Genomic DNA, 23,766 nt, shown 5'->3' with positions numbered 1-23,766 from the left:
GAGACATTACTTTCCCAACAAAGGTCTGTCTAGTCAAGGCTATGGTTTTTCCAGTGGTCATGTATGGATGTGAGAGTTGGACTGTGAAGAAAGCTGAGCGCCAAAGAATTGATGCGTCTGAACTGTGGTGTTGGAGAAGACTCTTGAGAGTCCCTTGGACTGCAAGGAGATCCAACCAGTCCATTCTAAAGGAGATCACCCCTGGGATTTCTTTGGAAGGAATGATGCTGAAACTGAAACTCCAGTACTTTGGCCACCTCATGCGAAGAGTTGACTCATTGGAAAAGACTCTGATGCTGGGAGGGACTGGGGGCAGGAGGAGAAGGGGACGACAGAGGATGAGATGGCTGGATGGCATCACTGACTTGATGGACGTGAGTCTGAGTGAACTGCAGGAGTTGGTGATGGACAGGGAGGCCTGGCATGCTGCGATTCATGGGGTCGCAAAGAGTAGGACACGACTGAGCGACTGAACTGAAATGAACTGAAGTGAACAATAACTGGAGACTTCAGTACCACAGTTTTAATAAAAAAAAAAATCAGGTCAAAAAGGAAATCGAAGACTTAAACATTAAGTAAGTTAGATCTGCCTCTTGAGAAACCTATATGCAGGTCAGGAAGCAACAGTTAGAACTAGACATGGAACAACAGACTGGTTCCAAATAGGAAAAGGAGTATGTCAAGGCTGTATATTGTCACCCTGCTTATTTAACTTCTATGCAGAGTACATCATGAGAAACGCTGGGCTGGACGAAGCACAGCTGGAATCAAGATTGCCAGGAGAAATGTCAATAACCTCAGATATGCAGATGACACCACCTTTATGACAGAAAGTGAAGAGGAACTAAAAAGCCTCTTGATGAAAGTAAAAGAGGCGAGTGAAAAAGTTGGCTTAAAGCTCAACATTCAGAAAACTAAGATCATGGCATCTGGTCCCATCACTTCATGGCAAATAGAAGAGGAAACAGTGGAAAGTGTCAGACTTTATTTTTGGGGGCTCCAAAATTACTGCAGATGGTGACTGCAGCCATGACATTAAAAGACGCTTACTCCTTGCAAGAGAAGTTATGACCAACCTAGACAGCATATTGAAAAGCAGAGACATTACTTTGCCAACAAAGGTCCGTCTAGTCAAAGCTATGGTTTTTCCAGTGGTCATGTACGGATGTGAGAGTTGGACTCTGAAGAAGGCTGAGCGCCAAAGAATTGATGCTTTTGAACTGTGGTTTTGGAGAAGACTCTTGAGAGTCCTTTGGACTGCAAGGAGATCCAACCAGTCCATTCTGAAGATCAGCCCTGGGATTTCTTTAGAGGGAATGATGCTGAAGCTGAAACTCCAGTATTTTGGCCACCTCATGCGAAGAGTTGACTCATTGGAAAAGACTGATGCTGGGAGCGATTGGGGGCAAGAGGTGAAGAGGACGACAGAGGATGAGATGGCTGGATGGCACCACTGACTCGATGGAAGTGAGTCTGAGTGAACTCCGGGAGTTGGTGATGGACAGGGAGGCCTGGCGTGCTGTGATTCATGGGGTTGCAAAGAGTCGGACACGACTGAGCGACTGAACTGAACTGAAGTTAGACCTAACAGGCATATATGGAGCATCCCACTCAACAACAGTAAGATACACATTCTTAAGGGTACATGAAATATTTTCCAGAATGAACAATATGTTAATGCATAAATGCTTTAATAAATTTTTAAAGATTAGAAACATACAAAGTATCTTTTCCAACCAGAATAAAATGAAATTATAAATCAGTAACAGCAAGAGGAACTTCTCTACTGTTACAGTGGTTAAGAATCCATCTTGCAACGCAGGGGACACAGGTTCAGTCCCCGGTTGGGAAACTAAGATCCCGCATGCCATGGAGCAGCTGATCCTGAGCACCACACACCCGAGCCCTCGTGTCCCGGAGCCACTGTGCCACAGCTAGAGCCTGTGCGCCCCAGTGAGAGATCCCACACGGCACAACAGAGACCCTGTGTGCCGCAGTGAGACCCAGCGCCCACCAAATAAATATATAAACAAGTGTGTCAAGGAAATAGATATATAGATAAAACAACAGGAAGAAAAGTGGATAATTCACAAATATAGGGAAACTAAACAACACAGTCTTAAATAACCAATAAGTGAATAAATTAGTCAAGAAATTATAAATTAGAAAACACCTAAGATGAACTGAAACAGATACACAGCATATCAAAACTTATGGTATACAGCAAAGGCAATGCTAAGAGGAAAGTTTATAGTTGTAAACACCTATATTTAAAAAGAACCATACCTCATATCAATAATATAACTGCACACCTGAAAAAAAAAAAAAACTAGAAAAAAAAGAGCAAACGAAACCCAAAGCTGGCAGAAGGAAGGAAATAATAAAGATTAGAGTGGATAAAATGAAAAAGAGAATTGAAAAACAATAGAAAAAAATTTTAAGCAAGTTCTGTGGAAAGATCAACAAAGTTGACAATTTCCTAGCTAGACTAAGAAAAAGGAGAAGATTAAAATTACAAAAAGCAGAAATGAAAGGGGGATATTACTACCAATAAGGGGTATAGATGAATACTATGAACAATGGTTCACAAACAAATCAACTAACTTAAATGAAATGGAAAAATTCCTAGAAATACACACACTACCAAAACGGGCTCAAGAAACAGAAAATCTGTTGAGGCAATTGACTCAATAGTCAAAAACCTAACAAAGAAGAGCTGAACAAGAGATGACTTCACTGGTGAAAAATCTAACAAATATTTAAAGAAGAATACCAATCTTTCTCAAATTCTTCTAAAAAAGTGAAGAGGCCCGGAGTTACTCAGTTTTCCTAGGTCTTTCAGACGCTTTACCCTCTGAGCCACCAGGGAAGCCCCTCCCATGTATACATATTATTAAATTTTTGCTTTTCTGGAATCTAAAACTAGAATAATATTTTATATTGGACTGGCAAAAACTAAGAAATATGATGGTATCAAATGTAGAGGGAAAGGAACACTGTGAGGAATTTATGTTGGTGCAATCACATTTGTTCCAGTTACATACACTACACCTCCGTTAGTGTAGTATAGAAGCAGAAGGCATTGTACTTCTAGCTACATACTCCAGAGAATGCTATGGACATGTGCACTAGAAGACATATAAAGAGCATTCAAGGCAACACGTTCAAGAGAGCAAAAATCTTTTAACAATTCAAAGATCCACTGACAGAAGAACAGAAAAGTTAAGTTATGCTAATTAGTAAACGGAATATTATTCCACCATGAGAATGAGCCAAAGATACATTGATCAACATGGATGAATCTTAAAAACAATGTTGAGTTTAAAAAAGAAAGACAAGGGGTGGGGCAAGATGCAGAGTTCACACAGTGTATCATTTTTATAAAGCTCAAAAATGATAAAAATAATTTTAAAATGGGGCAAAAATAATTCCTTAAAACATCAAGGAAATTCAGGATAGTTGCTACCTCTTAGGGGTGAGCAGGATAAAAAGACACTCACAAGGTAGTATATTTTCAACAGTAGTGTTGGTAATGTTCTGTTGCTGAGATTGGACAAAGGGTTTACCAATGTATACCAGGCATAATTCACATATCTGTTACATATGTATTTTTTTTGTATGTGTCAAAAAAACCCTAGTTTTTATTAAGCTATATAAACCTAATGTACCAACTGGAACTCCCTTGTAACTAGAGAGCACTAATTAAACCAATTAAAAGATTTCAAATTCTTTATCTATCACTAAGGAGCTATAAAGTTCACCTTTGCCTGTAGCTTTAGGCGTCCACTTTTGTCACAAGCTTAGACATACTTCTTGGGGCCAAAGTTGATAAACATTTCGGACTGTAAGCATTCCTCTTAGAGTCAATTTACATCCATATATAAATGTGTCTTCATCACACTGAGGTAGTTATTTAGTCAGAAGCCTTCACACTAACAATTAGCTCTTGCAGGCATGGGGATGGGGGAGGAGGGAGGCAGGGCGGGGGGTGGGGCAGGTGCGGGGAGGGTGGAATCTACAATGAAAAGCAGTTTTGTTTGTTTTTCACAGCTATTGATGCCACCAACTCCAATCACTGACAAGAACGAAATCTTCAACTACAACTTTAACAGTTTCAGATCTAAAAATCTATAAATTGCTTTTCTCCTCACAACAATGCACGAACAAGGTAGTACCTGTAAAGTGAAAAAAATAGCTTTTCATTCTCTAGAATTGCAGGGTTACATATATAATTAATTAAAGCACCATAAAGTAAAAGAACAGAACCATTATTTTTTCAAACTCAGTAAAGCATAGCGTCAAAGAATGTCACCTGGCTGAGAATACAGACAGAGCAAAAGAATGAAAAGGCCACATTGCATGGTAAGATGCAATTACACCAGAGAACAGTGATAATGACAGATCAGAAAACTCATGCGCAGAGTTTTACAAGGAGTTTTTGGGAGTGGTTGTCTCTATAACCTTTACCTACAATTAGATACTGTAATTACAACCAAACACATTCTCATGTGAAATATATATCAACACTGTACATTAGATCTCTGTAAGTTACCGAACGGAACCCTTTACAAATCACAGACAAAATGCCAAATATACACAAAGTTTTGAATAAATATTGTTAGAAATTATTCTGAATCATTAAAAAATGTTATGCATGTATATATATTATATGTTTATGTGAAAAATTAATTTACAAGAATATTTTGAACTTCCAAAATTAAAGTCAAGGAATACTAATTTTTTAAACCAAACAACAGTTGGTCTTCAATGGATGCAATTTCGGAAGAATCTTCCTATTACTGGCAGGTACACAAAGGGTAAAAAAAGCAAACAACAAATAGATAACTCTGACAATAAAAAGTCTGCTTATAATATGTATTATAGTACAATATTATAATAAGACCAGAATGAAGTTTAAATTCTCATTAAATCATAAAAACAAACCAAAGTCAAATATCTTATATTTACATATCCTGTAAAATTTAGTTACTCTGAGATTGTCATAAAATAAATATGAGTCCACAGGTATCCAACTGCAAAGAAAAGACATCAGATAATGTTTCACAATAATTTCTTATGCCACTAACAAGTTTTGGATTGGGTTTTCAGGTTATCCCTTGCCATGAAAAAACTATTAACATAGCTAAATGGCATACATCTTCAATGAAAAATAATTTTAAAATATTGTTACAAATATATAGAATGATATTAAAATGACATTACAGACTAAATGGGCTTCTACTTGCTAGCCTAGGAAGAAAAATACCAGTTTATCAAATCTTAAGGGGAAAACACAATGAAAAGTTACAAAAATAGACTAAAAAATGTCCCATACTCTGTTCTTCTCATACCCATTCCTTTGCCCCCCACCTGCCCCAATCCACCATCAGGAGACCGAGAAAGTGGAGGTCCCAGTGCACATAAACATATGGGCATAAGTTCCTCCTCACTAGCTTTTCAAACCAAAGACAAACTGTCTTTGTCTGTCTTTTCCCCTCACCTTTTTCCCATCTCCCAAGACAATCAAAGTTCTTAACTTTAAAGCAATACTAAAGGTTTCTTAGCAGAACAAAACTGCTAAATGTGTTCAAGCACCCATACTTAAAAAGGGACAATTCATTCATTCTGAATTGGAGGTAAAGCCTGACTGTATGAATGCTACTTACACATCGGTGTTGGCAAACAGAAGTCATTCATTTTGACTGCTTCATGTTTCAGGAGAGTGGCAGGGCAGAGGGACATTCCTTGAATCTCTTTTCTCCCTTAATACATCTCCAACTGAGGAGATAAAATTTTGCTGACAGACAGTAAATTTGCTGTTACGAAACAGCAGAGAAGATACTGTTTGCTCTACTTTTCTAATATGCAGGCTATTTTCTCTGCACCCCTCTACCCTCATCTCTACAGGAAAGGCCTGCTGTGCTAGCCTTTCAGTCACTGAACCGACTCAGTTCAGTTCAGTCGTTCAGTTGTATCCGACTCTGCAACCCCATGAATCGCAGCACGCCAGGCCTCCCTGTCCATCATCAACTCCCGGAGTTCACCCAAACTCATGTCCATCGAGTCGGTGATGCCATCCAGCCATCTCATCCTCTGTCACCCCTTCTCCTCCTGCCCTCAATCCCTCCCAGCATCAGGGTCTTTTCCAATGAGTCAACTCTTCGCATGAGGTGGCCAAAGTATTGGAGTTTCAGCTTTAGCGTCAGTCCCTCCAATGAACACCCAGGACTGATCTCCTTTAGAATGGACTGGTTGGATCTCCTTGCAGTCCAAAGGACTCTCAAGAGTCTTCTCCAACAACACAGTTCAAAAGCATCAATTCTTTGGCGCTCAGCTTTCTTCACAGTCCAACTCTCACAATCCATACATGACCACAGGAAAAACCATAGCCTTGACTAGACGGACCTTTGTTGGCAAAGTAATGTCTCTGCTTTTGAATATGCTATCTAGGTTGGTCATAACTTTCCTTCCAAGGAGTAAGCGTCTTTTAATTTCATGGCTGCAATCACCATCTGCAGTGATTTTGGAGCCCAAAAAAATAAAGTCTGCCACTGTTTCCACTGTTTCCCCTTCTATTTGCCATGAAGTGATGGGACCAGATGCCATGATCTTAGTTTTCTGAATGTTGAGCTTTAAGCCAACTTTTTCACTCACCTCTTTCACTTTCATCAAGTCTCTTTAGTTCCTCTTCACTTTCTGCCATAAGGGTGGTGGCATCTGCATATCTGAGGTTAATGATATTTCTCCCGGCAATCTTGATTCCAGCTTGTGCTTCTTCCAGCCCAGCGTTTCTCATGATGTACTCTGCATATAAGTTAAATAAGCAGGGTGACAATATACAACCTTGACATACTCCTTTTCCTATTTGGAACCAGTCTGTTGTTTCATGTCCAGTTCTAACTGTTGCTTCCTGACCTGCATATAGGTTTCTCAAAAGGCAGGTCAGGTGGCCTGGTATTCCCATCTCTTTCAGGATTTTCCACAGTTTATTGTGATCCATACAGTCAAAGGCTTTGGCATAGTCAATAAAGCAGAAATAGATGTTTTTCTGGAACTCTCTTGCTTTTTCCATGATCCAGCGGATGTTGGCAATTTGATCTCTGGTTCCTCTGCCTTTCCTAAACCAGCTTGAACATCTGGAAGTTCACGGTTCACATATTGCTGAAGCCTGGCTTGGAGAATTTTGAGCATTACTTTACTAGCATGTGAGATGAGTGCAATTGTGCGGTAGTTTGAGCATTCTTTGGCATTGCCTTTCTTTGGGATTGGAATGAAAACTGTCCTTTTCCAGTCCTGTGGCCACTGCTGAGTTTTCCAAATTTGCTGGCATATTGACTGCAGCACTTTTACAGCACCATCTTTCAGGATTTGAAATAGCTCAAGTGGAATTCTATAACCTCCACTAGCTTTGTTCATAGTGATGCTTTCTAAGGCCCACCTAACTTCACATTCCAGGATGTCTGGCTCTAGATGAGTGATCACACCATCGTGATTATCTTGGTCTTGAAGATCCTTTTTCTACAGTTCTTCTGTGTATTCTTGCCACCTCTTCTTAATATCTTCTGCTTCTGTTAGGTCCATACCATTTCTGTCCTTTATCAAGCCCATCTTCGCATGAAATGTTCCCTTGGTATCTCTAATTTTCTTGAAGAGATCTCTAGTCTTTCCCATTCTGTTGTTTTCCTCTATTTCTTTGCATTGATTGCTGAGGAAGGCTTTCTTATCTTTCCTTGCTATTCTTTGGAACTCTGCATTCAGATGCTTTTATCTTTCCTTTTCTCCTTTGCTTTTCGCTTCCCTTCTTTTCACAGCTATTTGTAAGGCCTCCTCAGACAGCCATTTTGCTTTTTGCATTTCTTTTCCGTGGGGATGGTCTTGATCCCTGTCTCCTGTACAATGTCACGAACCTCTGTCCATAGTTCATCAGGCACTCTATCTATCAGATCTAGACCCTTAAATCTATTTCTCACTTCTACTGTATAATCATAAGGGATTTGATTTAGGTCATACCTGAATGGTCTAGTAGTTTTCCCTACTTTCTTCAATATAATTCTGAATTTTGCAATAAGGAATTCATGATCTGAGCCACAGTCAGCTTCTGGTCTTGCTTTTGCTGACCATATAGAGCTTTTCCATCTTTGGCTAGCTGAATACATTTAGAGTTAGGAGGTACAAAGGTGTATCTTTCAACCCAGATATTATGAGTATTAAAGCTGATGTTGTGAGGTCCTATTTGTCTGTGTCCATGTCTTTCTCTCTTCTAGTAACAAACCCAGATGGGCTGACAGCTGTTTATCAGCTGTCTTTACAGGTTGGCTATCTTATTGCTTCAGATACACTGGAAACATTAAAATGATGTTTCCTAGTTTGGGCTTTTTTGTGTTTGCTTTTCATTCTACGACACATTTTGTCAATGTATATAGCGAACAAGGAATGGCAGTAGTAATTCATCTTTCCATTAAAATCACTCTCCACTCCCATCAACACTATGTTCACATACACAACAACCTACACACCAGAGATACAAACACACCATCTTCTATTCTCTGCACTACTTACATCCACTCTTCATAACAAAAAGAAACTAAGAAAATCTGTAGAAACAGTTAAGAAACAGCACCAACTTTAGAAATACCAGATCAATGTTTCTATATCGCTGAAAATGTAAAGAAAAAGAAAAGAGACCCACCACCAACAACAACAAAATAACAGATGTGGGGATAAGAGGAGGAAGAAAATTTTAAAAGGCCAAGTTTTTTCTTTTAAGTGTTTTTTATAATAAAGGTTGATAAATGGCTCTTATTTGTTAATACCTGCTTCACATATCTGTTTCACTTTTCTAAGATTTCTTCACTTCTTTTACCACACTAAAAGAGTTAAAGATGATACGAAAGAGATCATTTGCCTACTACTCCTTATTAAAGGATATAGCTAACCAAAAAGGGCCACAACTTGTTCATACCATGTAAGTTCTCTGCTTATGATTTCTAAAGTAGAATCTCCAGTACTTGGGTCTTTAAGAATTGGCAAACCCACTTATATATCTGAGCAAAAACCATATAAATTCCATATTTTCTCAGACTATGGAATCCGACAGTTATAGGAAAACTGTGACTACATAATCCTGAACCTTCTTACCACCAAAAATATCATCAGCTCTAGTAAAACAACACTGTTTTTGCCTACTATGACTTTTAAAAACTTTTTAGATTCATTAAATAAATTCTAATCACCATTTAAATGTAGTTGTACATTAAAAAGGGGCTAGAATACTTTTCAAAACAGGAAAAAATTCAACTTTAATCAAGAGAGAAAAATCAGCTTAAAAAACTGAAAATCATGACCTGATCTTCAAATTCTGTCTCAGCAGAAGTTGGACTTCTGAACACACAGCAACTTCCTGGACTTTGTACTTAAGTTTCCCTAAAGTATAATAGAAGGCCAAAAAGAAAACATTATCTAGTGAACATGGAATGCTACAGTTGACTACATAATTAATTTAAAGACGTATAAGTACTGTCTCTTTAAAACACAGTTCTTTGGCTACCCTTGAGTATTTTGGATTAAAGATCTGGCATGAAGATTACTTACATTCTTTCCAAACCTCAATCATTTTTCACTTGAAAAAAGACTTTCAGCTGACTAGATGCAAAAAAAAAGGTTTTTTGTGTTTTGTGGGGTTTTTTTGCAAAATAACTTAGGCTTTTTTGAATTCCAAGAATTTTCTTTTTCAGCCCGTTCCTGGATCTTGTCTTGGTCATTATTACAAATCCTAAAAATCAAAAAATAATAGAGAATTTTACTTAATACACACTGTTTAACTAATCTAAATATTGTCACATTTCAGGATTATCAGAAAAGTACAGAATTAAGTATCATTTGTTCTTTGTAAAGAAACAAAAACAGAATTTCAATGCTGAAAGTAAAGGTTGTAATTTTTTTTTTAACGTATTTCAGAGCTGTTAGGGACCTCAGCCAGAAACCAGGTCAAAGGTTCTTGATCAAGAATCAGTGCACCTACATGAACAGACTAGAGGAGGTCTATGAGCCTCCTCAAACTGTACGTACAATTTAAAGTGAATGATGTATTCATAAACATTTTTCTTGGGCAGCTATCTATAGCTTTCATCAAATGTTCCAAGCATTCAATGTGTCACCCTACTACCCCCAAGAAAGATTCACGAGCCACTTCCCAAGGTCGCATAAATAGAGCCAGGTCTCTCACACAATTCCTCTTTTTTCTAATCACACTCATCTTGTTCACATCCTCCATAGAACAATCACAACATAAGAGCTTCCAACTATGCCTATTCGCTTTCATCCTACACATTGCCAAAATGCTTCCTGATACTCATTTAAGCAATACAAACACATAAATTATTTTCTTCTTTCTCTTGTTTTCATGTCAGCAAGTCATCTTATGGTATGTGTTATTTCTTTTAGTAAATAAGTTTCAGGCAATATCTTACTGACGGAAATAATTTTATTCTTTTACTTCCCTGAGAGCTCAGTTGGTAAACAATCCTCCTGCAATGCAGGAGACCCCATTTAGATTCCTTGGTTGGGAAGATCCCCGGGAAAAGGGATAGGCTACCCACTCCAGTATTCTGGCCTGGAGAATTCCATGGACTGTATAGCCCATGGGGTCGTAAGGAGTCCAACACAGCTGAGCAGCTTTCACTTTGCAGGGAGAAAACACAATTGAATACAACTGAGGGGAAAATAATTATAAAAATATCCTTGTTTTTGTGCTACATACTAATTACATCATGTATCAAGGTTAGAAATTGTTGCGTTAAGCCTAGTTTAGTACCTAAGACATTCAGAGAAAAAACAGAAACCACTAGGAGAAAAGAGGAAGGATACAGGAAAGAACTTTTAGGAGAACAACATGAGCAGTAACAAGGAACATTAGTAAAATATGAGCAAAAACATTTCAGTCATCAGGAGGTAAGATATCTTTTAACCTCGAAGAGAAACTGGGGGGTACTTCCCTGGTGGTCCACTGGTTAGGATTCAGCACTCTCACTGTCAGGGCCCTGGATTCAATCTCTGCTGGAAGAATAAAATCCCACAAGTCACGCAGCTTAGCCAAAGGAAAAAAAGAGAAAGCTGGGAGAGAAAGGCAAGAGAAAGACTGATAATGATGAATAAAACTAACCACATGTGAATACTTATCCATTAATGTCTCTTACATAAATAAAACTAGGCTAGTGTTGCTTACCATAAAAGTAAAATATCTTTTCATGTACTAATATTTAATCTTCATGATCAATACACAGCTATGGTGATTACAGTACAACTGTGAACTGAGCAAATATCACTGAACTGAGTACACTTTGAATGGATGAGTTGTATGGCATGTGAATTATATCTCAATAAAACTATTATATTAAAAAAAAAAAAAATCAAAAGTGACAACAGGTAAACAGAAAAGACCAAGTAGGATGTATTCCAAGAATGCAACACTCATTCAGTAGTCAATAGTCAATCAATGTAATTTACCACCTTAACAATCTAAGAAGAAAAAACATGATCCATATCAATTTATGCATTTGAAAATATCCTGAATCTAGTCTTGATTTAAAAAAATAAACATAAAACTATGAATAAAATGGAAGTTACCTAGCATGGTTAAGAGCATCTGTAAAAATAACCTATAGCTAACATCAAACTCCTCATCATGGATCACAGGTTTGTCTTGGAGAAGGGGCTTTATAACACAATGAAGCTATAAGCCATATCATGCAGGGCTACCCAAAATGGACAGGTCACAGAGGAGAGTTCTGACAAAACATGGTCCATTGGAGAAGGATACGGCAAACCACTCCAGTATTCTTCCTCTAAGAACCCTACGAGCAGTATGAAAAGGCAAAAGATATGACACCAGAAGATGAGCCCCCAGGTTGGAAGGTGTCCAATATGATACTGGGGAAGAGCAGAGGGCAATTACTAACAGCTCCAGAAAGAATCAACCTGCTGAGCCAAAGTGGAAACGACGCTCAGCTATGGATGCGTTTGGTGGTAAAAGTAAAGGCTGATGATGTAAAGAACTATATTGTATAGGAACCTGGAATGTTAGGTCCGTGATTCAAGATAAATAAGACATGGTCAATCCGGAGATAGCAAGAGTAAACATCTACATCTTGGGAATCAGTGAGTTATAATGAAGAGGAATGGGCAAATTTAATTCAGATGACCATTATATCTACTGCAGTGGGCAAGAATCCCTTAGAAGAAACGGTGTAGCCCTCACAGTTAACAAAACAGTCCAAAATGCAGTACTTGGGTACAATCTCAAAAATGACAAAATGATCTCAGTTCATTTCCAAGGTAAACCATTCAACATCACAATAATCCAAGTCTATGTCCTAATTTCTGATGCCGAAGAAACTGAAGTCGACCAGTTCTATGAAGACCTACAAGACTTTCTAGAACTAACACCAAAAAAAGACATACTTTTCATCACAGGGGACTGAAATGCAAAAGTAGGAAGTCAAGAGATACCTAGAGTAACAGACAAGTTTGGCCTTGGAGTACAAAATAAAGCAGGGCACAGGCTAATAGAGTTTTGTCAAGAAAACACATTGGTCCAAGGAAACATCCTTTCCCAACAACACAAGAGATGACTCTACAGATGGGTGGGCATCGCCAAATGGTCAATACCAAAATCAGATTGATTATATTCTTTGCAGCTGAAGATGGAAAAGCTCTATATAGTCAGCAAAAACAAGACCTGGAGCTGACTGTGGCTCAGATCGTCAGCTCCTTATAGTAAAATTCAGGCTTAAATTGAAAAAAGTAGGGAAAACCACTAGGCGATTCGGGTATGACCTAAATCAAATTCCTTATGATTATACAGTGGAGGTAATAAATAGATTTAAGGGATGATATCTGATAGACAGTGTCTGAAGAACTGTGGATGGAGGTTCCCAACACTGTACTGGAGGCAGTGACCAAAACCATCTCAGAAAAAAAAAAAGAAATACAAGATGGTAAACCTCTTGGTTTACCTCCTCCTGGTCTGAGGAGGCTTTACAAATAGCCGAGGAAAGAAGAGAAGTGAAAGACAAGGGAGAAAGGGAAAGATATACCCAACTGAATGCAGAGTTCCAGAGAATAGCCAGGAGAGATAAGAAGGCCTTCTTCAATGAACAATGCAAAGATGTAGAGGAAAACAACAGAATGGGAAAGCCTAGGGATCTATTCAAGAAAACTGGAGATAGCATGGGAACATTTCATGCAAGAACAGACACAATAAAGGACAGATATAGTAAGGACCTAACAGAGGCAGAAGAGATTAAGGAGAGGTGGCAGAAATACGCAGAAGAACTACACGAAAAAGGTCTTAGTGATCGGGGTAACCAGAATGGTGTGGTCACTCACCTGGAGCCAGACATCCTGGAATGCGAAGTCAAGTACTTTGGAAGCATTGCTACGAACAAAGCTAGTGGAGCTGATGCAATTCCAGTTGAACTATTTAGAATCCTAAAAGATGATGCTGTTAAAAGTGCTTCACTCAATGTCAGCAAATTTGGAAAACTCAGCAGTGGCCACAGATTGGAACAGGTAAGTTTTCATTCCAGCTCCAAAGAAGGGCAATGCCAAAGAATGTTCAAACCACCACAGAATTGCACTCATTTCACATGCTAGTAAAGTTATTCTCAAAATCCTTCAGACTAGGCTTTAGCGGTATCTGAACTGAGAACTTTCAGATGTACAAGCTGGATTTAGAAAAGGCAGAGGAACCAGAGATCAAATTGCCAACATTCACTGGATCACAGAAGGCAAGAGAATTCCAGAAAAACATCTATTTCTGCTTCACTGACTACAAGAAAACCTTGACTGTGGATCACAACAAACTGGAAAATTTTTGAAGAGATGGGAATAACAAATCACCCTATGTGTCTCCTGAGAAACCTGTACTCAAGTCAAGAAGCAACAGTTAGAACCAGACACAGAACAACTGACAGGTTTGAAATTGGGACAGGTGTATGAAAAGGCTATACCCTGCTTATTTAACTTATATGCAGAATACATCATGCAAAATGACAGGCTAGATGAATCACCAACTGGAATCAAAATTGCCAGGAGAAACATCAACAACCTCATATATGCAGATGATACCACTCTAATGACAGAAAGTGAAGAGGAACTAAAGAGCCTCTTGAGGGTGAAGCAAGAGAGTGGAGAGCTGGCCTGAAACTCAACATTAAAAAACTAAGATCATGGCATCTGGTCCCATCACTTCATGGCAAATAGATGGGGAAAAAGTAGAATCAGTGACAGATTTTATGTTCTTGGGCTCCAAAATCACTGCACATGGTGACTGCAGCCATGAGATTAAAAGAAGCTTGCTTCTTATAAGGAAAACTATGACAAACCTATACAATATATTAAAAAGCAAAGACATCACTTTACTGGCAAAGGTCTGTATAGTCAAAGCAATGATTTTTACATAGTCATGTACAGATGTGAGAGTTGGACAATAAACAAGGCTGAGTGCCCCAGAACTGATGCTTTCCAACTGTGGTGCTAGAGAAGACTTTTGAGAGTTCCTTGGACTGCAAGGAGATGAAACCATCAATCCTAATGGAAATCAACCCTAAATACTCATTGGAAGGATTGACACTGACAGAAGATCCAATACTCTGGGCACGGGATGGCAAGAGCCAACTCATTGGAAAAGACCCTGATGCTAGGAAAGACTGAAGGCAAAAGGAGAAGAGGATGGCAGAGGACGAGATGGCTGGCATCACCAACTCAGGGGGCATGTGCTGTGCCGTGCTTGGTGTCTCCAGTCATGTCCAACTGTTTGCACTCTATGCACGGCCAGGCTCCTCTATCCATGGGATTCTCCAGGGAAGAATACTAGAGTGGGTTGCCATGCCCTCCTCCAAGGAATCTTGCCAACTCAGGGATTGAACCCACAACTCCAGCATGTCCTGTGTTGCAGGCAGATGAATTTGAGCAAACTCAGGGAGAAAGTGAAGGACAGGGAACCCTAGCATGCTGCAGTCCATGGGGTTGCAGAGTCAGACATGACATAGCAACTGAACAACAACATCATCCTTCAATGTAAAAGACCAAATGTTCCGGAGACTAGTAACAAGGTAAGGTTATCTACTCCCGTGACTCCCCTCAAAAAAAATGTAAAATCCTCGCCAGGACACTAAGGCAAGAAAATAAGTGTCCCAGAAAAGCTTCTAGAGCTAATAAGTTTACCAGGATTATAGGATAGAAAGCAAACGAAAATTAATCATATTTCTATATAATATAGCAGTGAATATTTAGGAACTGAAATGTTAAAAATATATAATCTATAATAGTTCAAGTCCATGAGGTTGTAAAGAATGGGACACGACTGAGCAACTGAACTGAACTGATAATAGCTCAAAAATATTAAATATTTGACAAAAATCTAAGAAAAGATAGTGGAGGTGATGGAATTCTAGCTGAGCTATTTCAAGTCCTAAAAGATGATGTTGTTGAAGTGCTTCACTCAATATGCCAGCAAATTTGAGAAACTTAGCAGTGGCCACAGGGCTGGAAAAGGTCAGTTTTCATTACAATCCCAAAGAAAGGCAATGCTAAAGCATATTCAAACTACTACACAATTGTACTCATCTCACATGCTAGCAAAGTAATGCTCAAAATTCTCCAAGCCAAGCTTCAACAGTACGTGAACCGAGGACTTCCAGATGTTCAAGCTGGATTTAGAAAAGGCAGAGGAACCAGAGATAAAATTGTCAACATCTGTTAGATCATCGAAAAAGCAAGACAGTTCCAGAAAAACATCTACTTCTGCTTTATTGACTACACCAAAGCCTTAGACTATGTGATCACAAAAAACTGTTGAAAATTCTTAAGGAGATGGGAACATCAGACCACCTGACCTGCCTCCTGAGAAATCTGTATGCAGGTCAAGAAGCAGCAGTTAGAACTGGACATGGAACAACGGACTAGTTCCAAATTGGGAAAGGAGTATGTCAAGGCGGTATACTGTCACTCTGCTTAGTTAACTGATAACATCATGCAAAATGCCAGGCTGGATGAAGCACAAGCTGGAATTAAGACTGCCGGGAAACATATCAATAACCTCAGATTTGCAGATGACTCCACTCTTATGGCAGAAAGCGAAGAGAAACGGAAGAGCCTCTTGATGAAAGTGAAAGAGGAGAGTGAAAAAGCTGGTTTAAAACTCAACACTGAAAAAACTAAGATCATGGCATCTGGTCCCATCACTTCATGGCAAATAGATGGGGAAAAATGGAAACAGTGGCTGACTTTATTTTGGGGGGCTCCAAAATCACTGCAGATGGTGACTCCAGCCATGAAATTAAAAGACGCTTGCTCCTTGGAAGAAAAGTTATGACCAACCTAGACAGCAGAGACATTACTTTACCAACAAAGGTCCGTCTAGTCAAAGCCATGGCTTTTCCAGTAGTCACGTGTGGATGTGAGAGTTGAACCTTAAAGAAAGCTGAGCACTGAAGAAGTGATGCTTTTGAACTGTGGTGTTGGAGAAGACTCTTGAGAGTCCCGTGGACTGCAAGGAGATCAAATCAGTCAATCTTAAAGGAAATCAGTCCTGAATATTCATTGGAAGGACTGATGCTGAAGCTCCAATACTGTGGCCACCTGATATGAAGAACTGACCCTGATGCTGGGGAAGATTGAAGGCAGGAGGAAAAGGAAACAATAGAGGAAGAGATGGTTGGATGGCATCAGCGACTTGTTGGACATGAGTTTGAGTAAGCTCTGAGAGTTAGTGATGGACGGGAAAGCCTGGCATGCTGCAGTACCATGGGGTCACAAAGGGTTGGACACGACTGAGTGACTGAACTGAAGAAAACATAAGCAGAATGTGTATGCTGAAAGCTACAAAACTCTGATAAAAAAGTTCATAAAACCAAAATTATAAACAAAGAAATATACTGTGTTCTAGGAATGGAAAATTCAACATAGTAAAGATGTTAATTCTCCCCACGTTAATTAACAAAGATTATCTGTAAATATAGAAAAACTGATTCTAAAATTGATGTGGAAAGGCAAAGGAAGCAGAACAGGCAAAATGATTTTGAAAATTTAATTAGTTGTCACTTTCTGCATTAGAATGTGAGCTTTATGGATGTTGCCACCTCATTAGACTGTGAGTTCCATGCCGACCATTGTACCCTAATGCTGTGCTCGCACACATAAATCAGTCTGCTAACTGAAGGCTGCAGATCAAAAAATAACTGCTATCCTCAAATTAGCTGTCTTATCCATTCACAGTTGCTACAACAACAACAACAAAAACAAAGACTTGGTGGGTTATAAACAAAAGACGCTTCTTCCCTCCAGTTATGGAGCCTGGGGAAACGTAAGATCAAGGCACTGGCAGATTCAGTGTCTGATGAGAGTCGGCTTCCTGGTTCACAGACCGCAGTCTTTTCACTGTGTCCTCACAAGGCAGAGGCACAAGAGAGCTCTCCGGGCCTCTTTCGTAAGGGCACTAATCCCATTCATGAGGGCTCCATACTCATGATCTAGAAAGTGAAAGTGAAGTCGCTCAGTCGTGTCCGACTCTTTGCGACCCCACGGACTATAGCCTGTCAGGCTCCTCCATCCATGGGATTTTCCAAGCAAGAGTGCTGGAGTGGATTGCCACTTCCTTCTCCAGGGGACCTTCCCGACCCAGGAATCGAACCCGAGTCTCCCGCCTTGCAGGCAGAAGCTTTACCATGGGAGCCATCAGGGAAGCCCACTCATGATCTAACCATGTGCCAAAGGCCCCACCAGCAAACAATATCACAATGGGCATTAGGCTTCAACATACGAATTTTAGAAGGCACACATTCAGTCTATAACACTAGTCTAATGGAGGAGTTCAGTCTGGGGAGCTATTACTTCTATGAAACTTTCTCCCCATGAGCCATTTCTTCTATAAATCACTCCCTCCTTATTTTACTTTCTATCTTATATAATAATCTGAATGCTACTTTTAAACTCTAAATGCATTGAGAAGTAGACTTGTGCTATTTCCACAATAACCTGCACATAAGGTATTTAAACACTCAGGAAATTTTCATTTTTAAAACTAACACAGAATAAAAATTGACTGACTTTCTTTTGGCATACAGTTCTACAAGTTTTACCACATGTAAAGATTCATTCGCCAGGTGGCTTCGTGGTAAAGAATCCACCTGCCAGTGCAGGAGATCCAGGTTTGGTTCCTGGCTGGGGAAGATCCCCTGAAGAAAATAGCAATTAGTGGGCTGTCTGGGAAATCTCATGGACAGAGGAGTTTGGTGGGCTACAGTTCATGAGGTCACAGAGAGTCAGTCAAAACTGCTCAGTAGCGACTGAGCGCACACACACGTAGGTTTGCGTCACAACCACCTCAGCAGAGGTGACAAACATTTGCATCCTCCCCAAAAAACTCAATCATGTCACCTCTTTGTAGCCACCCATCCCAGTCCCTGTAAAGCACTGACATGAGCACAAAGATGGACTTAAAAGACAGATTCAGTGCTACAGGACTAATACTGCTTCCCTCATCTCACGCTCCCTGGTACCATCAACGTCATAAGCAGTTCAGTTTATGTTGGCAATGTGATCATCACTGGCTTTACCAGAAAGGCTTTATTCTACTACTCCTTTTCCTGCTATACAGTCTGTACTCAATATGTTTGCTAAATTAACAACGGAGGATTCAGACAAACAGAAATTAAAGGGAGAGAATAACATATTAATTCACTGTGGCTAGAATAAACTTCAAAGTACAAGCAGAAAAGAATAGAGAATTTCATTTATTGCCCCAAATCCTCAACCCTCTCTATTATCTATGAAAAAGTTTTAATTTTTTTTAACCGAGCATTAAAGACTCTTTACAAATTTGGACTCAAATTATTTTTCCAATATTATTTCCTACTACCCTTTTTACAACTAGGAGAAATATATGTGACTTTAGAATACCTGCAACCTACTCCCACTTCTTTGACAGTATCTTTGTCCCAACTCTGACTGAAGCAGTAGCCCAAAATGGCTATATTTGTGTTTCACGGTCTTGCCCCTCAGTCAGCACTGATTAAGTTGGACTGCTGATAAAACATGGATAAATTCATATGCAGGCTGAGATATCCAGGATTTTTAAATAAAAGACTTAGAAATTGAGTCAAATGACAATAAATGCTTGAACTGATAAATGAGGTACAGTTGAAACAGCTTCTGCAGGTAAAAACCATGCACTCAACAACCAAGAGGCAGAAAAGAGAAGAGAAAAGCCAAGCATCCCGTGGAGAACAAAAAGCACTATTCCAGGTACCTTATAGCCCAAGTATATTTTATTTTCTATCTTCAGAATATGCACAAGATTCCTATTACAAGCCTACAATAAACTCTCCTGCATTTAAGTAGCTTAAGTTGGCTTATATTCCTTAAAACTAAATAACTCCAACTGTACTTTTTTTCACACATGCTCCAATTTCTTGCCTCTGTACTCTGGACAGCTACATAAACAGCTTACCTTTTACAGTACAAAATAAGTTGGTTACACATACTCAGAACTGTAATATATCAAATTTAAAACATTTCTACTTTTGCACATCAAAGGAAACTATCAAGAAAGTATAAAGGCAAACCATGTAACAGGAGAAAATATGTAATTTGTTTTGCTAATTAGAAAAGTGAAAGAAAATATTTACCTCACAAGTAGAAAAGTATAAAGGATACTTCAAAACTGGCAACAGCATAAAGGCAATACTTATAAAGTTCAGTATTTCTCTTACATTATAACAGTGTCAGTTACAGATGCTGTATTATGGATTTTACCAAACACCCTGTTAACAGAAGTCGTAGGCTTCACCAAAATTTAACTGATACAGCTCCAACCATCCAAAGATGACCAAATTCAAGGGTGGCAGACCCCCAAGTCACTGAATTTATTTAATCCTTCAGAAGAGTACCGGAGGGGAGTGGAAGAAGAGTACCAGAGGTAAAATCATTTATGCTTGCTTATATAAATCTCAACCATTTACATCTTATTATGTGTCTCACTATTTGCCTGGGGATGAATCTATTATATCTAGAATATTAGAATAATTACTATAGTTAATATATAACTGAACTTGCTTAGTTGGCTTCCTAATGTATTTCAACTATAACCTCCTCCACGTTCAGTTCTTCAGTCTTATCTTACATGGGCCCAACTGATTTCTCTCCTACAGAAACATCTCCCAGAGAAAGAAATCAAACATACTTTGAGAAATGATACTATAACTCCCAGAGTAACTATTCCAAAAGTTCCAATCATTTAACTATTGAGCTCTGGTACTTTTAAAAAAGTTATTAACCCAATAAATCTTTGTGTTCATATATACATGGCTCTATGTCTCTTTACAAAGACAAAAAAGACATGTTTCATATCTGCAGGGAGTTTTCATTTTAGTGGAAGAGAAACATACACCTACAAATAATGATGAAAGTCTTAATACTTTGTCTTTACCTCATTCAATCCTCAAAAACAGGTGATGGGAACATGTCCACCATCCATTTTTATGAAGCAATATACAGACCTTGTGCATTGGATATAAAGACATGATTTTACTACTTTATTCTCACAGGACTTCCTCTGAAATTGTTTCCCTTCTGTTCCACAACAATTACAAACTACTAGGTATAAAATAAATAAGGTACAAGGATGTATAGTACAGGGGATATAGCTAATACTTTACAATAATTTTATTTTTTAATTTATTTTTAATTATTTTTTATTTGGCTACAGCAGGTCTTGGTTGTGGCATGCAGAATCCAGCTCCCTGACCAGGGATTGAATCTGAGCCCACTGCATTGGGAGCATGGAGTCTTAGCCACTGGACCACCAGGGACATCCCTGTAATAACTTTAAATGGAGTATAACCTATAAAATATCAGATCACTAGATTATATACCTGTAATTAGCATAATATTGTAAATCAACTGTAGTTGAATTTAGAGGGGAAAAAACTGGCCTAATAACTATCTGGCTCTTTGCCCCTCCTCATCAAATTCCTTATAAAACATGGTAGACATAATTTTTCACATGACTCTCCAATTTCATATCATCCCACTTCCCTCAAAACAAAAATCAAAGTGTACCTTCATTAAAGCTTCACAAAATGGCTACTGTGTAGGCACGTGTGTGTGTCAGTTGCTCAGTTGTGTCCCAACTCTTTGCAACCCCAGGCTGCCAGGCTTCTCTGTCTATGGGATTCTCCAGGCAACAATACTAGAGTGGATTGCCATTTCTTCCTCCAGGGCATGTTCTGGACCCAGGGATCAAACCTGGGTCTCTCGCATTCCAGGCAGATTCTTTACCATCTGAGCCAACAGGGAAGCCCAAGGGAAGCATGTATCACTGAATTTGTTAGCTAACTCTTCTGATAGAAGAGGTGGGCTTCCCTGGTGGCTCAGAGGATAAAGCTCTGCCTCCTATGCGGGAGACCTGGGTTCGATCCCTGGGTTGGGAAGATCCCCTGGAGAAGGAAATGGTAACCCACTTCAGTATTCTTGCCTGGAGAATCCCATGGACAGAGGAGCCTGGTAAGCTACAGTCCACAGGGTCGTAAAGAGTCGGACACAACTGAGTGACTTCACCTTCACCTTCTTCTGATAGAGACTGAATTTACATCAATGACTTGGATACAACACTTTAATAAAGAGACTGACAAGTATAGATAAACTACCACAAATGTATCCAAGCCCCAGTTTCTCTAGTCCCAAATCATCTGCTACACTGCTACCAGAGTCACTGTTCTAAAACACAGTCTTAAGCAGGTTGCCCTAGTTTTGAAAACCCATCAAAGGTCTGGTATGCTGCCACCCCTCATGGAATCAATTAAAACTGTGTAGTTCAGTCACACAAACTCATTGATAATTTAGCCCCAACCTTTCTGTCTCCATTGTTGACACTTTACCTCACTTGCCCGAAGGTGTTGTTCTATTGTTGCTATTGTTTAGTTCCTAAGTCACATCTGACTCTTTTGTGACCATGTGGAGTGTAGCCTGCCAGGCTCCTCTGTCCACGAAATCGGATGTCCCAGGCAAGAATACTGGAGTGGGTTGCCATTTCCTTCTCCAAGGGAACATCACAACCCACGGGCTGAACCTGCAACTCCTGCACTGGCAGGCGGAGTTTTTATTAACACTGAGCCACCAAAGAAGCCCTGGGTCCTAAGGTGAGGTCATACTAATGAGTCTCTACAGTTCCAAAAGTGCTATGCTATTTCATGTATAATTCTGCGTATGCTGTTGTGTGCCTGTACTGGCTTCAACCTCATTCCAATCCAAACCCTCCTCATTAGTAAAACCAAAACAAAACAGAAAAATCATGCATTCATGTTTCATCTACTGTGAAAAGTTCCCTAATGTCTCATGACCAAAGTTAATCACTCCTTCTTCAGTGCCACTGATGCACCCTTGTATTTTCTTTTATAACACTAATCAAGTTTGTATTGTAAGTACTGATTTATATGATTCTCTCATCTTAAGTTTGTTAATAGAATATTTTTTCTCTTATTTCCGTAGTACCTCATATATACAATAGGGCTCAATAGCATTTGCTGAATGAATAAATGGTAAGAAAATCTCAAGCTAATTCACAAGAATTGTATATGCTTAGCTAGGAGGGTCAAAAACAGATTCAGTAGCAATCTTTAAATTTCTGAGCAGCAATTATGTAAAAGAACTCACTTGTTCTTTGTGGCTCTAAAGGGTAAATGAGGACCAGGAACATTACAAAGAGATACACTGTGCTTTGACATAAAGAACCTTCTAACAATTAATATCCTCAATGGGCTGCATTGAGGAAATAGAGTTGCTTGTTAGTGAAAGAATTCAAGCAGAGGCCAAACCACATCTATCAGGTGCCTAAACTCTCCCACCATAGAGAGGCGGACACTTAGCTCTGGGGGTTGTTTAGTTGACACTTGGCTCCTCTGACCTAGAAGCACTTTCTGAATTGAACCTGTCTTCCAGCAGCATAATTGAAATTTCTCTCCTGACCAAGGCAACTGTCTTTTATTCCCCTTGATGTTATGACATTTCCATCAAAATCAAAAGATTTTGGTGGTCTCACACAATAGCAAAACAATCTTCTCTTTTCATTACAACATGTAGCTACCTATTATTTTAATCAAGAACGTTTTATAGTGGTTAGCTACTATTTTTTTTTCTTCATGCAATATAATTCTCACTTATGTTAATAGTATAACCTATTTTGAAAGGTAATCACTGTCCCAGTATGGTATTCTTGTGCTTCTGGAAGTCTATCACAAAGATGGACATCACTCTCTGGTTATACATTCAATTACTGTGCTGCTTACCTCATATCATTTTTATTAAAAGCTATATTTTTTAGTCTTTAGATAACAAATTTTGTGTATTCAACACCCAATTATGAACTACAACAAATCTTTTGTTTTCCAAACAACACCCAAGCTCTTTAACTCTTGATAAAGTTAAAAAGTCAGTTCAACATGGGTGAGGTAAGGAGTGTAAAGAGCTATGTAACCAAAAAAGCAACTCAAATTTTATCACTCTTCACAACACAGAAACTACTTGGTCAATTAAGACTTTTAATGATTTAAAACTTCAATAACTTACTTCAAAACTTAAATTTATACACAATATATCTTCCTGATAATGAATAACTTTCTTATGGGTAACAGATTAAAATTGTTTGCGAATTTTACCGTGGTCCTTGTAGGAGAAACTTACCTTTTAGCACTGGAGCTCAAGAATACA

General features: G+C 38.9%; 1 protein-coding gene across 4 annotated transcripts in view; it reads right to left on the bottom strand.

Moving 5' to 3' along the window:
- Positions 1-23,766, bottom strand: part of TBC1D12 (TBC1 domain family member 12) — a 117,823-nt gene that overhangs the window by 56,731 nt on the left and 37,326 nt on the right. The gene's annotated exons all lie outside the window — the stretch shown is intronic.

This window comes from Ovis aries, chromosome 22, assembly GCF_016772045.2.
Source record: "Ovis aries strain OAR_USU_Benz2616 breed Rambouillet chromosome 22, ARS-UI_Ramb_v3.0, whole genome shotgun sequence".
In the NCBI taxonomy this organism is placed as follows: Eukaryota; Metazoa; Chordata; class Mammalia; order Artiodactyla; family Bovidae; genus Ovis; species Ovis aries.
This window is presented reverse-complemented; position numbering and strand designations above follow the sequence as displayed.